The following is a 17,679-nucleotide window of genomic DNA, read 5'->3' as shown; positions in this document are numbered from 1 at the left end:
TCCTACGTCGTTCTTCAATGTGTGTGTGCGTTTTTTGGCGCTACTGTTTTCCTTTCTCTAGTACAATGAACCATCTAGCTTAAATAGAAGTTCTAAACTATACCTTTGGCTCCTCCGTGAGATCTTCCACGGATGCGTTTCCCTGAGATGCTTCAGGAAAGGAGCCCACATTAACGCAATTTCTTCATCGACGTCAAATTCTTTCGCCGCTGCTCGGTTTGACTTCAGTGCGTAATTTGTGCCGTGAAGGCTGTTCGAATATTCAGAGCCCTCGCAGCTGTTCTTGAAGAAGGACTGTCGAGGCCCAGGCGTTATTAAAGGAGGTTTTGCGCGCGTGCTCATGAATACAAGCACTCAAAAGCAGCTACAGCGAGCAGCGCTTGCCTGCAGCGTTCCATGACGATTGCGTGTCAAAAGTGATGATGATATTTAGCATAGCAAAACGCTACAGGCGAATCCGAGACGCGTTTTTTTATTTTTACAGCCAGCTCTCCGCCTTTGAATCCGATTTTTAATAAACCTTATTCAACCCACTAGTCTACCTTAATCTATTTTCTGCGGGTGGCCCCACTTCATAAATTCTGGGCACCCTTCGAACTTACTGGGGTGGGCCAACTTTCATATTTAGGGGTCCTCAGATTTTCAAATCTGGCGCTGGATTATGATCGGTCGCCTGGTGGTCACATAGTGTTGTGGGCGTGAGTGGGCGTGGGAGTGACGCAACAATGAGACTGAAAAACGCGCTCTGCTTCTACCTTTTCCAGTTCGCAACTTTCCTGGGTGCGTGCGCAAGTTCACCGCAGTGTCAAAGCCAAGTTGGTTCGACACAACTTCTAGACAAACCAGAAGGAATTTTCAAGCTCTCTGATGCCCCGTGGAACGCCACCATGGTGCAAGTTTTCATGGCTCGCCGTGAACTACCAGCCGCACCGACATCGACAACTGCCACCGCCCTGCATATAAACGCTTGCCGCCCTTCAACTGACTTCAGTGGGCGTGGGAGTGACGCAACAATGAGACTGAAAAACGCGCTCTGCTTCTACCTTTTCCAGTTCGCAACTTTCCTGGGTGCGTGCGCAAGTTCACCGCAGTGTCAAAGCCAAGTTGGTTCGACACAACTTCTAGACAAACCAGAAGGAATTTTCAAGCTCTCTGATGCCCCGTGGAACGCCACCATGGTGCAAGTTTTCATGGCTCGCCGTGAACTACCAGCCGCACCGACATCGACAACTGCCACCGCCCTGCATATAAACGCTTGCCGCCCTTCAACTGACTTCAGTGGGCGTGGGAGTGACGCAACAATGAGACTGAAAAACGCGCTCTGCTTCTACCTTTTCCAGGTGAGCTATGGGCTTTCAAAACGTTCTGATGATGTTTTTCTTGTTGTCCTCCCATGCCCACAAGTTCTTATGCAGAATGCTTATGAATGTCTCTGTGTGTTAAGATTGTTGCTTTCGGGTGACGTTGAATTGAATCCTGGGCCGAAAAGAGGTGATGGCAACAATGACCAATTGCAAGGCCCGTCACATGAAGATGACTACGCTTCAATTGTTAATATCCTGCGTGACTTGCAAGTCCGTTCAACTAAAATTGAGCAAGGCCAGTCCCAAATCCTTGACTCTATGAATAGCATCAAATCTAATCAGCAGGAGCTGAATGAAAAAGTTGCCAACATTTCGACTCGGCTCAGTTCAGTTGAATCCAAATTGTCAAGCTTCGATTCCTGTCGGGATGACATATCCTCATTGACAGTTACTACCGACGCCCTAAAACAAGAAAATGAAGCATTGAAAGCCAGATTGAATGCTCTTGAGGATAGATCCCGGAGGGACAATCTGGTGTTTTTCGGTATTCCAGATGTGGCAGGTGAAACATGGAAGGAATCCGAAGATAAAATTAGGAATGTGCTTCTTCAGGAATCGCTGTTAGATACTGCTACCAGTGATATCTCCCGAGCACATCGGATTGGTATAGCTAAGCCAGATAAAACTAGGCCAATTGTTGTTAAATTTACAAACTATAAATCAAAGGAGAAAGTGCTTAGCTTTAAATCAAAGTTGAAAGAGTCCGACGTTGTAGTCTCTGAAGACTTCTGCCCAGCCACTTTACACGCTAGGAAAAAACTAATCGAATTTGCTAAGCAAACCGCGCCAGGAAAATTGTTTAAGCTTCGCTACAACAAGCTTCTCTTAAACAACAAATGTTACGTGTACTGTCCAGTCACCAGTAGTGTCAGAGAACAAAGTAACACACATGCTTCGGCTGCACAGATCGCAAACTCTCGTACTGATTCTACTGATTCTACTGATTCTTCATAGCTAACAGATAAATCGCACAAACGACCACAAGGGCCTAATAACGTCACTGTCCTTTTCACGAACATACGCAGTGCGATTAGAAATCGCGATGAACTGTCCTCCGCTACTGACACTACTTGCGCTGATATCGTTATCTTAACAGAAACGTGGCTAAGTGATTCCGTTCGAAACGAAGAAATCTTTTGCACTAAAAAACGCTTTTCGGTATTTCGCTGTGATCGTTCTTTTCGGCGAGGGGGTGGGGTATTGATTGCTGTTTCTGAAGACTTGAAATGCTTGCCGTTCGATGTTGCCACTCCGCTCGAATTCACTTGTGTTCAAATCACAGTTGGTCTTCAAAAGCTAGTATTTTGTGCTTGTTATCGACCGCCGTCGAGTCCTTCCGGGTTTTGCGAAGATCTTCACGACACCCTAAACATTATTACCACTACATTTCCCAATCTTCCTATTCTTTTATTTGGCGATTTTAACTTTCCTGATATTAACTGGACATGCACCACGTTTAGCCCAAGAGCCAGTACTTCAGAATCATCAAATTTTATATCGGTCTGCTCCGACTTTTGTTTAACACAGGTAATTACTCAGCCAACAAGACTGACAGATTCCACATCCAATACATTGGACCTATTGCTAACAAATGCGCCACATTTAGTTTCCAACATTAATTACTTGCCAGGAATAAGTGACCATTCTCTACTTGCAGTCGAATTGAACTTACCGTCATTCAAAATGCGAAGTAAAAAGAAAGTTATATACAATTACGGCAAGGCTAATTTCTCAGCTATAAATGAGGCCCTTGAGCATTTTCTCGACAGTTTTCTAACAAACTTCGATCAACGTTCAGTCGACATTAATTGGTGTTTGTTTAGGGATAAACTGCATGAACTTATAGATTTACACATCCCACAGATAAACATCACAACGAACCTTCATTCTCCGTGGTATAACCGGCAATTAAAACGTATCGATAATAGGAAGAGACGAATCTTTAGGAAAGCGAAGTCCTCCGGTAAACCGGAGCTTTGGTCGAAGCTAAAAGAAATTAGCAAAAGCTACAAAATAACATTGAAGGAAACGAAAGAGAACTTTTTTAATGTGATATTGCCTTCAATGTTGACTAGCAATCCCAAAAAATTCTGGAGCATCATAAATAAGCAAGACCAATCAGACATTTCACTTCACGACTCCCAATCAAATCCTGTTCCAGCTACTAATTGTGCTAATATTCTAAATGAAACTTTTGGTAAAGCCTTTTCATGCACTTCTAATGCAACGTTCCCTGATTATGAATATCACATTGAGTTTCCAATGGATCCGATAAGGTTTGATTCTTTTGGTATCATTAATATCATTGACAACCTAAAACTGAGTTCATCTTGTGGCCCTGACAATATTAACACTAAAATATTGAAGAACACTAAAGTTTACACCGCTATCATATTATCTAAAATATTCGAACAGTCGATTGAGCTCGGCAGGTTACCAGAAGACTGGAAGATAGCTAAGGTGGTTCCACTCCACAAATCTGGTGACAAGCACTCATCAGCTAACTACCGCCCAATATCGTTAACCAGCATTTGCTGCAAAATCATGGAGCATGTCATATATTCTCACTTGGTAAAGTTTCTTGAAAACAACTCATTTTTCACCCCTATGCAACATGGCTTTCGTAAATTTTTTTCTTGCGAAACACAGCTTCTCACTTTAACTAATGACATTCAATGTTTTCTTGACCGCGGTTGTGAAGTCGACTGTATCTTTCTAGATTTTTGTAAAGCATTCGACAAAGTATCCCATAGCTTGCTTCTTTATAAACTAAGCAAACTGAATATTGACCCTAACGTACTAGAGTGGATTAAATCCTTTCTAACGAACCGATCACAATTCGTGCACGCTAACAATCACAACTCTTCGTTAATTGCAGTAACATCTGGTGTGCCGCAGGGATCGGTGCTCGGTCCCTTACTTTTTCTTGTTTATATTAACGATCTACCTTCCAACCTTTTCTGTTCTATGAAACTTTTTGCTGATGACTGTGCTGTTTACCATGTGATTAAGAATTCTAACGACGTTGAATTGCTACAAACTGACCTGGACGCAGTCTCTATCTGGTGCTCTAAATGGCGAATGACCCTTAATGAAACTAAATGCAAAGTGATGCGCTTCTCACGTCGTAAAATGGCTAATACTCCAGTCTATTCTATTAACAATACATCTTTAGCACCAGTTACATCGTTTAAATATCTTGGTGTGTATCTAACCCCAAACCTCACTTGGAATGATCATGTCAGCCACATTGTCGCCAACGCTAATCGCATGCTGGGATACATAAAAAGAAATTTTTCTCTCGCTTCTTCTTCTGTCAAACTAACACTCTATAAATCTTTGGTGCGTTCTAAGGTGGAATATGCTTCCTCAATTTGGGACCCGCAAACTAAATCATTGATAACAGCTCTTGAAGCTGTACAAAATCGAGCAGCCCGTTTTATTTTTTCAGACTATAATCGTTCACATAGCGTGACACTCATGAAAAATGCATTGTCATTACCACCCCTTGAGACGCGCAGAAAAGTGTCACGACTGAGCCTTTTCTTTAAAATTTTTCACACGAATGAATACCTAAAAAGAGCACTGTTCACTCCACCTACATACATTTCATCACGCGTTGATCATCCGCAGAAGGTCGGCATCCCACTCTGCCGCACTACTGCTTGCTTGGCATCTTTCATTCCCAGGACGTCATCGGAGTGGAACCACCTACCTGCAGCCTTACTTACTACTAACAACATTGAAGAATTTAAAAAACGGTTGCGGGATCATTTTGTCGTAGATTAGATAAAATGGTCATTTTATTTATTTTCACGTTGCTATCCTGTATACAGCGATTTCGCCAATTTTAAACATGCATTTTCGTTATTTTTGCCGCTTACTGTTGCTAACTGTGTTGTCATTGCTTTGTATTATAGCTTGTGTTATGAGTATTTCTAAATGACCTTATGCCTTAACACTACTTTGTATACTTTTGTTTATCAAACCTAAAGTTTTTTCGCGTTTCATACTTTTTTGCAATATTGTTTACTTGTATTCTCTTAACATCGAAATCTTGTGTAATGATGCTGCTAAATACGCGCGTTAGCTATTGTTTTAAATAACCCGTTGTGTATATATTCTGTACGTATTTGTAAACTGCTCACTGCCTTCTCTAATGCCCTCCAAGGGCCATGAAGGAACCTGAAATAAATAAATAAATAAATGACGCCACAGCCCTCTCAATCGCATTGATAGATCGCAGGGAGAACTCTTACTACTCCATCCCAGTGGTGTAGAAGTTAAGCGATGCCTCACGGCTCCCACAGGTGGCTTCTTCAAACGCAGCCACCTGTGAGACTTGCGAGACACAGGTTGCTCTTACCGAGCTCCAGTAAGGCCCATGCGCAGCGCAACATCGGGCCGGGGGTGATTGCAGTCAATTCGACAGCGGTGGCAGTTTTCTAACAATCCGGTGGGCAGGTCACCACCTGCCACTATGGGCAGGTTGTGATGATGTCACTGTGTCACGTAACCTCTCTACCAATCAAGGAATTTCATGACACAAGAAAAGTCAGAAATTTTTTTTGAGACCACAACCTAAATGCTATCGCATGAAGAATACAAGCCGGTCAGTTATAATCTTCACAGACTCGCAGGAAGCGTGCAGACACTTTAAACAAGGCAGGCTCATCTACACCGCTGTGCAAGTAACGAGTCATAAATTCACCGTTTCAGCCTGCAGCTGCTGCTACCGCATCGTCTGGGTGCCAGGGCACTCGTCTATCCCAGATGGGAATAAGCGAGCACACGGGCTCGCCTGCGAGCAACGGGCCCGGGGTACCCTGTCAGCAGTTAGGGGTTCGGCCCAGAATTCGGGGCGGATTTTGAACGTGCTTCAACAGGAAAATGGCGCAAAAGACGTGGACAAAAGAGACAAACACGACAGGACCAGCGCCATTTGTTTGTCGTGTTTGTCTCTTTTGTCCACGTCTTTTGCGCCATTTTCCTGTGGAATCATGAACCAACTAGCCCAAACTAGAGTTCTTTTTGAACGTGCATTTCTGCTATGGAGAGCATTTACGAGGCCGCCGTGAGGATTGTCTTATCATGCACCCCGCTCCTTACCGCAGGTCCCCGAGAGAGGCAGCTGTCCTATATGAGCAGCTGCAGGCAGGCACATTGTCTAAGCCTCAGAACCGACCTTCCCGAGCACACCGATAGCCACACCTCCGACGTGCAGCTTATGCACAGGCCCCACGACGTTATACTACGTGGTGTCACCTCTCAACCAGCCATGCCGCCGCCCCTCAAAGGTATTGTGGGAGCACTGGCTGTCCCTCCCTTTGTTTGGCCATCAGCTTGAGCTGGTCAGCCGTGCATGAGAGATTGCAGCCGACGCTGGGATTTCGTAATACGATGCTCACCGTAAGCAACAAAAATTAATTTTAATAAAGTTTCCTCTCTTTGCCTGTAACTGGAGCTGCTTGTGTAGCCGGCGCCTTGAGCCGCTTCTTTTTTTCTATCTCTACATCGCGCTGGCGCCGGTTTTAGTGCTTTTCTTCCTTCCTTGTACAGCCACTGGTCTTTCAACGCGGTAGCGTGAACGGTCCCGTTCAGGCGATAACCCGGCGTAGTTGGTGTCGTCACCGGTGTTTGTGGGAAAAACCAGATTGGACGAGAGGTTCGTCACGTCACACGTGGAGCTGTGGAATGAAAAGTGAATAAACATTAAAAAACTTGTGGTTAGAGAGTGTCAGCACGACTCAAGCGTCATAAAGGCGCGTAAGTATACGAAGTAAATAAATTGAGCTCTAAAGAAAATTAAGGTTGTTAGTGGAGAATCCAACCTGTGCAATTCAGACAAGCTACCCTATAGGACACACGGGCCATTCGGGCGTCTTTGTTGAATCGGGGCTTTGTGTGCATGTTGTCTGGTCTTTCAGATAATATAGAAATAGCGTCTGTATCTGCGCGGGGGCAAGGAGCAGCTGACGGGACCCGTTACCGCAATTGCGAAATGTTGTGGGGAGCGCTGAGCGTCATTCGCTGCGTTATGTTTCGTAGCGTTCATCCGCTCTTTCTTTTTTGGCCTTAGCGACGCTGTCAACCGCTTAGGCCGCCTTCTCGCTTTCTTTTGCAGCTAGATAAACCTGCATTTGGAGACTTATCGGAGCCTTCCTATAACTTGACTGATCCGGATCATTTGGATGGCGACGGTTGTAGCACTGCTGTGGCACATTTGAAGGAGCCGTGCAAAAGAATGACAAACCACGAAGACGACAGTTTAGTCGCTCGCAAGTGCTGTATATCCGAACGCAAAATGCGAGGCGTTGTAAAATAAAGAGACAAAAAAAAAAAACTGCGGTGATGGCCGAGTGATCTGAGTTGTCGGGAAACGAAGGTGCTGTATTAGCGCTGGAGTTACTTCGAATCCGTTCGAATCAGACGCTCGTTCATTTTTTTTTCTGGAGAATACCATTTGCACAAAAAAAATTGGCAATTTTGAGAAAAGTGGCGGTTTTAGCTCGCGTTCGGCTTCTACACGGCATTCGCCTGCGTATGCGTGAAATCGGGGCTAAAAATATTACTGGAAACAATATAACCCGCTTGCGACAAAAGTTGCCCTTCGTTCGCCGTTGGACTTTAGTTGCGACGCTTTGAGCGCCATTGAACGACTTGAAATTTGATTACAATACAAGTAGCTGGTAGATCAAACCCAAACCCGTCTTGTTCGACGACAAGTAATAGATATTTGCTTCTGTTTGCAACATACGCTGCGAAATATCTCAATTTTAAGTTTGGGACTCAGCGCCCAGTAATATGTTAATACACCGGATACTAGATGTTCTGTGACGAAGGGTTCAGCGGTATTGATAAGAGCGACTGGTGGGATGCTGCGTTATCACTCTCGACAATAGCTGTAAGGTTATCGCACTTTCCGCCTAAAAAGGCTTACATTAACGACCAGGGTAATTGTATGGCCAGTAAAAATCATAACCCTTGCTTGCGACGCCTGATATACCGGGATTAAAGTCATAAAGGCTGTCGCTGATGAGAGAGCTCCCTGAACTACAGAAAGAGTGATATTAGCTGTCTAATTGCACTTGCTTATGGTGTTATTCACGCTGGGCAATTAGGAAAATTATTGGCACTTACCCGAATGCCCTTTGCAGCTAATTCCTTGCAGCGAAACGATTTCGGCAGTGAAACGCGTAAACGCATTTGCTTTATTTATTTACTTTCAGGACTATTATAGTACGGAAAGCGTTGCAGGAATAATATAAGCCGTTTAAGGGCGATGCAACAGATTATGGAGTAATAGAGGTGGTCGTTTTAATTGGCTTAAACGACACGACATAAGTGGAGAGGTGGGCCTGGTCGGGACTGGCTTTCCGAAGAAAAGCATATTTGGCAAAATAACTTGAACGTCACTGTGAATAGAAACCGCGTTATTCGCAGTGTATGAACTGAATTCCGCGTTGAGGTGAGAACGCCACAGAACCTAAGCTGCTAAGTCTTTTCGTGTTCAAAAGTAACAACCCCCGCGGCGCAGCGGCGCAGCGCCTTCGCAGCACCTCGGCGTCGTTCAGTGAGCGTAAGACTTCGCTGGCCCTGGAGGCGTGCTGAGCGCCGTGTGCTCCGAGCCCGCGGTGGTGATTTTTCCAGCCCGCAGCCGGGAGCCCTTATTCGCTGATGGCTACTGTCCAGCTGCCTGTTTATTTTATCTCGTCGACCTCCTGCACCAGCTAATTTTGTTGTGGAAGCAACACTACGCTATAATAGGTGTAAGCGATTTCGCGGACACCCGGAGAGCCCCAACTGCGCATGCGCGAGGAGCGAGTGTGAGACAGAAAAAAAAAAATCAAAATCAAAAATTTATTTTCAACATTACAATGTTGATGGCTTCCGTGACAAAAAGCTGTGAGGACAGCTTGACTAGGTCAGGGAACCATTTTGGCAGCAGCGACTTCATATACACTTCAATAATTCAAATACAAATGAAATGTGCAACAGAATACATACATTGTCTTACTGAGTACAATAGTTAAAATGCAAGTGAATATTGTAATGGAATACACGGACTTCATTCATCAACTTAACTACGCCACAAAAGAACAATGTGCCCTACAATAAAACTACGCAACAAACGAATAAAAATTAGTACCATAAAGCGTTTTACCCATGAGATCCCGATGAGAAGGCAAACACACACACACTCACTCTGTATGCCCAATTTCACAACTACCACTCAAAATCATATAACAGTCTTAGAAAATTGCCCAGAAACAAACTTGCTGCGCAATGCGGTGCGCGTTAGGGCAATGGAACCAGAAAATTGTGTTTTAATCTTGTTTAATAGAAATGGTACGTTGTACGTTAATGTTTGCGGAAGATAATTAGTGCGTGGCCGCGGTACATACCATTCCTCAGACGCTCTGGTTCGATATGTGCGAGTTTGCAAAGTAAGAGTACACAGCTCCTTCAGGAACTGCTGGTAAGATACACTTGAGAAGTACAGCAGGTATAGTAGACGGTAATCGTAAATCTGTTGTATACTGACCAACTTGAACTGAGTAAAGAGGTCATGAGTGTGGTGAAAGTATGAAACATTAGCAATGCAACGAACAGCTTTCTTTTCGAGCCTATGTAGTATAGTTATGTTTTTTTTAGTAGTCGTGGCCCAAATTAACGTGCAGTAGTTAATGTGGGACCGAAAGACGGAGTGAAAAACTTGAAGTTTAATGTTAGTTGGAAAAATATCTCGAGATCGACGTATTAAGCCATCAGCGGAAGAGAGTTTTTTCACCAGTTGCTGTATATGCGCATCCCAAGTCATACGGTGCGATAGTACCACTCCTAAAACCTTGTGCTCTTTGACTATATCGATTGTAGAGCTGCCCAAGCGGAGCCCGCCAATCAAACTTACTGGTTTGTTTTTTGAAGCAAACAGAATGGCTTTTGATTTTTTAGGATTTATTCTTAAACAGTTTTTGCTCGACCAATCAAGCAATTTGCAGAGAGTTTCATTAGCGGTATGCAGTAGGTGAAAACTATTATCTGATGTGAAAAACAAGCTGGTATCATCAGCGTACAAAACAAACTTGACATGCTTATCAATACGAACCACATCGTTCACATAGATATTAAACAAAAACGGTCCCAAAACGCTGCCTTGAGGGACGCCGCATGGTATTTCTTTAAAGGACGACAGACTGCCATCGATAACTACAGACTGCATGCGTGTTGCAAGGTATGACTTTAAGAGTGAATGGGGTATGCCCCGAATGCCATAGTGATACAGTTTATTAAGGAGAACAGTATGGTTGAGGCAGTCGAAAGCTTTGCTATAATCTACAAACACCCCAAGCGTTAGTTTATTTGCATCCATGTTTTTGAGTATCAATTCCTTTTGAATCAAAAGGGCAGACTCGGTAGAGCACCCTTTTCTGAACCCATGCTGACATTCAGAAAGAAGTTTATGCTTGGTAAAAAAGGGGTCGAGACGGGACAGAATAACTTTTTCAAGACCTTTTGAAAACACTGGGAGAACTGACACCGGTCGGTAGTTGGCAGCATCATTTTTGTCGCCACCTTTATGTATAACTGAAACTTTTGCGCGTTTCATGTTTAGTGGAAAAAAACCCGTCTCCAAAGCAAGGTTATAAATGTGTACGAGGGCTGGACAGATGACGTCGAGGACGTATTTGACCGGTCGGACCTGGATATTATCTATGTCAAGGCTTTTACTGTTCTTTAGTGACGTAAATATGTTGTAAACCTCAGCTGTATTAGTTGGCAACATAAAAACAGTGTTCAAGAGGTTGTCGTCAAGGACGCAAGACGTTACAGAAGGAGCAGCATTGTTAGTCATGGCAGTTATGTAGTGGGTGTTGAAATGCTCTGCTAGAGCACCTTCAGTAAGCAGTTGACCCTCGACAGTCATCTGAAACTGATTAGGCGCAGCTGTACGCAGGCCGAGTGCGTCGTTCACAATCTTCCAGATCCGATCAGGACGAGATGTCGAGGCATCCTGAATCAGCTGCTGAAAGTACTGCACTTTGGCTTTCCTTAGTTCTGATGTGATTCGATTGCGTAGTTTCTTGAACTCTGCAAATATGGAAGGCTTACGCGTTTTTAAGAACAGAGCGAAAAGCTTATTTTTATCTTCAATCATTTTTACCTGCTCGATGCCGATCCAAGGTTTTCTTATCGATCGACGCTGCCTAACAGATTTCAGTTTGAAGCATGCCTTGTAATGGGCAGAAAAAATAGTCATAAAAGTGTCGTATGCTTTATCTGCAGTACTTTCTGCAAAAACCTCAGACCAGTCAGTGCTAATAATTTTGTTCCTAAAATCATCGAGACTGGTGTCATTTATAGATTGAAAAATGAACTTTGAACGAGAAGGTTTGCGACCCACAGCGACGTCTGAATAAGCCATAAAAACAGGACAATGATCACTCAGGCTGCAATTGACGGTTCCGGCTGCGGTTACTGGTGTGTTGCTGTTCGTAATCAATAGGTCCAAAACCGATGCAGTTGTTGATGTGACACGCGTTGGTGTTTTAATGACGTTTTGAAACCCACAGGCTGCAAGTTTGTTGTTCAGTTCAGTAGAAGAGGTATTACCTGCAGTAACATTAATATTAAAATCTCCACCAAGAACTAGCCGCAATCGTTCGAAGGATGCATATTCGAGTAGGTTATCCACAAAGTCCATGAATCTTTTAACATCGCCTGAAGGAGGTCGGTATACGACAGCGAAAAGAGTGCTCTCTTGTTGCAAACAAAGTGCTTCATAATGTTTGGTGATATCGGTAAACTGGGACACCTTCTCACTTGATAAACTGTCAGAAATGTACATGCCAACGCCGCCACCACGCTTGTCGGTTCGATTGATAAAAAAATTATTATAACCAGGTAGCAAAGGCGCACAGTTGCTCGTTGTGCACCAAGTTTCAGTTAGCATGATAACATTAAATCGGAAAGAAAACTGTTCAATGAAAAGAGCAAATTCATCGTGTTTTTTTGCCAGAGAACGGATGTTAAGGTGAATAAAGGATACTGTGCTTTTTGCAGATGAGCACAGTTTAGCTGTTCTAGGTTCAACAAACTGCTGATATAAGACATCAGAAAGACTGAACATTTTATGGTAGCTGCAATTCGCACCACTTCATTAACAAAACCATTCAGGAGATCTTAGTAAGGTCGTCCACAGACTCAATGTGAACAACATCGCTACCCTCAGTTTTCCGTGCCAATATTTTGCCATTGCGTGTCCACACGAACCGCCATTCACATGCTTTCTTACGTGCAATGGCCGATGACAGCAGCTTTTTCAGGCTTGGACACAAGTGTTCGTTGACGAACACTGGAGGGCTGCTTGCAGAGCTATCTGTACCGTCAGCACGGCTGTCAAACAATCCTAGACTTTCGTTAGTGATGCGCTTCTTCCTTGATTTTTCTAGAACTTGGTCACGTTTCTGGCGACTTCTGAACTGCACAACAATATTGCTCGCAGCGAACTTTTTTGTTTCTTGATTTTCGCTCAGCTCAACAATGTCGCTCTGTCGAGCATTCCGCGCTGACACACGATGGCAGGCCTCAATATCTAAAGGCGAGACAGGTTCGCCGACAGCAGTGCCAATTTTACTAATTTCTACTACTGCGTAATTTCCTTTCCTCAAATAAAATTTTCATTTTCTTCATTACGGCCCCTCTTTCTCTTTCTTCTTTCACTCCCACTTCCTCCCTTCCTGTACGGTGCGGTTCAGCTGTCCGCCGAGATGACAGAGAATTACTGCACCATTTGCTTTGCTCAAAAAGCGTTGCGTTCAAAGGGCAAGGCATCGCGCCGAACGGGTGGAGGCGTTCCGTGGACCTCCTGGCAGCGCTACAACACGCTGTCGCATTGCACTCCTAAAGGCGAAGCTTAAGCGTAATTAATTAGCAGTTAATTAGTATTTAGTCATTAATCAGTAGTTAGCCATGAACTAGTAATTTGTCATTACTTAGTAATGAGTACTTAATTCTGCGTGACGTCATCCAGTGGTGACGCGGTCAGTGCCACACAGGCAGTCAGAGTGGTGCAGAAAACACGTTAAAATTGGTAAATTGGTTTTTGAGTAAAGGAAATGGCGCAGTATCTGTCTCACATATCCCGGCGAACACCTGAACCGCGCCGTAAGGGAAGGGAGGAAGGTAAGAGTGAAATAAGAAAGAGAGAAAGAGGTGCCGTAGAGGAGGTCTCCGGAATAATTTCGACCACCTGGGGATCTTTAACGTGCACGACATCGCACAGCACACGGGCGCCTGAAACGCTTTCGCCTCTGCGCACTTTAGACAGTCAAAGTGCCCCCTGAGATGCCGCCGCCGCTGCGATTGCCGCGCCGTTGCTTCCGCAATTCCAGTGACTTTACGCAATTCTACTCGGGACGGCCATTGGTCAAACCACAGCCTACTTTTTTTCTCTGTTAATGGCTCGATGTCCAAGCTCAGAAATTTGGCGAAAATGTGTGCCTTGTTTTCTTTTGAAACGTGCGCTTCTGCTTCGCGAGGGAGCTTGCACGTTAGGTGCTGTTTTGGTTTCCCAGGTGACAGTGTACTGAGGTGTTTTGCTGACTGTCACCTCGCTCACCTGTAATCTATATGCTGATTGTGAATGATATTTTTTGTTGTTGATGAGTTCCTTGTGTTTGGCTTCTGTGATATGGCTGGGTGCTGCTTATAATTGCAGGGTGTGGTCCTATAAACCAGAGTTGATAGTTGGCGTCTGTCTTGTTGCTTTACATTCCTTCTTGTCCCCGTTCCATTCGCGCCTTTTCTGTTTCAAACCTAGCTATTTCACCCCCGTCGAACAGATCAGGGGCCCACCTGCCCTAAATTGGTGCACTCCCTGACAAATTCTATTGCTTCGCTACGTGCCGTGAACACTTGCTTGTGTTCTTTTGAGATTATTCCACTTTAAATTTTTTTTTCATATTAGTTTTTGGACCCACTATTATTCTCTGGCTGTCAAGGTCTTCGATTATTCTTTACGATTCGCACCGGCAGCATGCTAATTTTCGAACAATTGTGTCGCCAAGCGCCACAAGTTCAAGTGCAGCGATCATGCTGTGTCTTGTCCGTATTTTGCACTTTTTGCACTTGAAGAAAAGTACAGATCAGAATAAACTGCTTTGTTTCACGTTAAATTATCCCTGTTTTACAAAACACAGCCTAAACATACGGCTGGTCAATTTTAGTCACTGCCCCAGACAAGCTTCTAAAATGTTTTCCAAGTTAAGCAATGAGAAAGAGAACGAACCTGCCAGTGAATAAAGAGACGGCAAGAACTGCGTGGGGTGCGTAACCATCGTATTCCGCTGTTTCGTGGAAAATCCCAAATTGGTCAGAATGGAAGACGTCTGAACGATACACTGCGCGAGCAGTTCTAAGCGGTCGACGCACTGATGACGTAAGGCCACCTGACTTGGCCCGCGCAATATCCAACAAAGGCATGCCCTGCCTGCGAAGAGATTTAAGACATCCTCCACACGGTTTGGAACTGCCCCGAGCAACAAAAAGCGCACCGTTTACAGGAAATCAGCCCTGAGCAGTGGGAGGCGGAGCTGGCTCACACAGAGCTCCCCTTTCAGCGCCAGCTGATTGGTCAGGCTTAGAGGGCCGTATTCGCCAATGGTTCCCGGACCTGGGTGAACCACTCGCGTAATTACAGGGTTAATTGGAGAGACATGGGAGAGGCCTTTGCCCTGCAGTGGGCGTAGTCAGGCTGATGATGAATAAAGATTATTTTCTTTCTGCCTGATCGCTGCCGAGGATGCCGCAAGAGCGTACGATCTTGCTTTGACACGAGTGCTTCGTACATTAAAAGTTTTTTTTCTTTTTTTTTCTGCGCAGCGCCATCAAACGTCTCCATATCTGCACTGAATGCATGCATTGCCGGCTTTGTCCGTGATATCACAGGCAACTTTCTGTCGCGAGTTCGAGACTGTAATTAGTGCGTCAGACTGCGTGTACGCCGGTTTAGTCTTGATCCTTTGTTACATTGGCCATCCTGTCTCAGTCAGGCGTGGTCAGATGTCGTCGCTCTCTTTTTCGCACGCTGCCTCAGTGTATCGTTTGTCATTGTTTCTTTCTTCCTGTCTTTTTTTTTGCAAGTGACAGGCGTAATTACTGTGAATGGCTGTAGGAGCAACACAGCTAAAAGCTTTCCATGTCGTCGTTTTTCTTATTCACTGTCTGCATGCATCCGCTTACACTAACTATCGGCCGCGGCGGCTGGAATTTCTTTGGAGGAGAAATTCTAGAGGCCCGTGTACTGTGCGATGTCAGTGCACGTTAAAGAACCCCAGGTGGTCGAAATTTCCGGAGCCCTCGACTACGGCGTCTCTCATAGCCTTAGTCGCTTTGGGACGTTAAACCCCATAAACCAACCAACCAACCAACACTAACTATCACTACGCCTTTTATTAGAAACGAACTAGTCGAGCTGATGACTTACACCACAGGTGTAATACATAACTTCAGCAATCCCTCGCTGTTTATTTTCTTTGCCTTGCTTCGAACTTGCGCGGTTTAAAGGCACACTAAAAGGGAGTAGCATACTAAACACTGCGGATAGATTATGCCTCGAGAAGAGAGAGAGAGAAAACTTTATTTACAGAGGAATTCGGGGCACGCCCCAGGGTCCCCGCACGACCCCACTGCACTCAAGTGTTTATGTTCCGAAGGTCCATAACACTGGCAGCACGGCCGGTGGCGATGGTCTGCACGGCCGGGTCCTCCGAGCGCAGCAGGGTCTCCCAGTCCTCCCAGGTCTTGAGGTTCTCTAGGTCCCACGGGGGAGGGTCCGCTGGGCAGAGGGAAAGGATGTGGAGGGAAGAAGCGAAGGGTTCTGGGCATAGAGTGCATGCCGGAGTGGGGAAGGAGGGATGATAATGGGCTAGGGTAAGGGGTGAAGGAAGTGTTGCGTGTTTGTTATCTAGGGAGGGGTGGGGCGGGGGGTAGAGCTGGCGTAAGGCTCTGTGCGCCTGGGTCAGCTCGCTGAATGAGTGCATGCGCTCCTTCGTGAATCCCCGATCAGAGGCCACCTGAGCCCGGTTTAAAGAACCTCGGGCTAAAAGGTTGGCGGCCTCGTTTCCGGGATTCCCGGAGTGCGCGGGCACCCATATCAGCTCCACTTGGCGGGGCGGGGTGGGGGGCATCCCTGCTTTTGGCATACTGGACTTGCCTCGAGAACACTACCGTCGTTTTTTTTTTTGCTCGTCAAGGTGATGGTCGAAGAAAATTGGAAATGGATGTCCTTAAACCTTACACATTCAAGGCGCCTTCAAAAAATGAGCACAGTTATGCCATATCCATGACGCATTTGCAATGGAGCCTTTCATTTCAAGGAATGCGACGCGTTGCTTCAGAAAGCCGGCAAAGTGGCTGGAAAGTGAAAACAGAAAATCACTGGTCACGGCGGCAAGGTGCAACTGCCGGACCGTTCGAGCCGTCAGCCCCGTTCTCCCAATAAAAGACAGATGCTCTCCGCTGAATCGCGTGCGGCTGTGTATTTTTTTAAGGCGGAAGCCTTTAATGCCTCATCGTTGTAAGCAGGAGTTGTCGACAGAAATGTCACGCTTTTCAATTGGTCGAAACGGTCATGACGTCACAGTGCGCGAATTTCAAACGGGGCCAATTGTACTTTGCCTAGTAACCATTCAACCAATTAAACGGATCGTTAGGAATGCTCCAAGTAAGTGGGACCGAGTTTAGAGAATTGCTTAATCACCGAATTAGCCTAATTAACCTTTCTAGTCAGGCCAGATAAATGAATAAAACCGAGTAAGAAATTGGTCGAGTTCGGGAATCGAACTCCGGTCTCCGGAGTGCGAGACGAGCATGCTAACCACTCAGCCGTGCCAGCTTTTTTTGTCTTTATTGCCTGTTTTGACAGATTACAAGAGATCAAAACAGATGTTCTGCGCTGCACGCTCAAACACCCAGAGCGGACATATGTTTCACTCACGTGAGGAAATCAAAACTGTTTCAGGGAACACAACTCTCCCATCAACTCGATAACTTCATCTCCAAAACAAAGCTCCTTGTACACTTCACGTAGCTTAAATATGTTTTCTTTGAAGTAATCGCGGACAGAACGCGCATCTTCATCGCAGTGTCGTACAGCCATCCTGCTTCGCCAAATACTGTGCAGGCCAAGCAGGAAAATTACATCATATTTATAAAGATCCGGCTCAACGTCCACGAATCGTATCCCATACGGCGTCAAGGGTAAGTCTTTCTTTATTGTACGCTGGAGCACGTCCCAAAAGAGCAGCGCATC

The sequence above is a fragment of the Amblyomma mixtum genome, chromosome 2, assembly GCF_055824585.1.
Source record: "Amblyomma mixtum isolate Tamu chromosome 2, ASM5582458v1, whole genome shotgun sequence".
NCBI classification, from domain to species: domain Eukaryota; kingdom Metazoa; phylum Arthropoda; class Arachnida; order Ixodida; family Ixodidae; genus Amblyomma; species Amblyomma mixtum.
The sequence above is the reverse complement of the archived record's forward strand: the minus strand, read 5'-3'. Positions refer to the sequence as shown.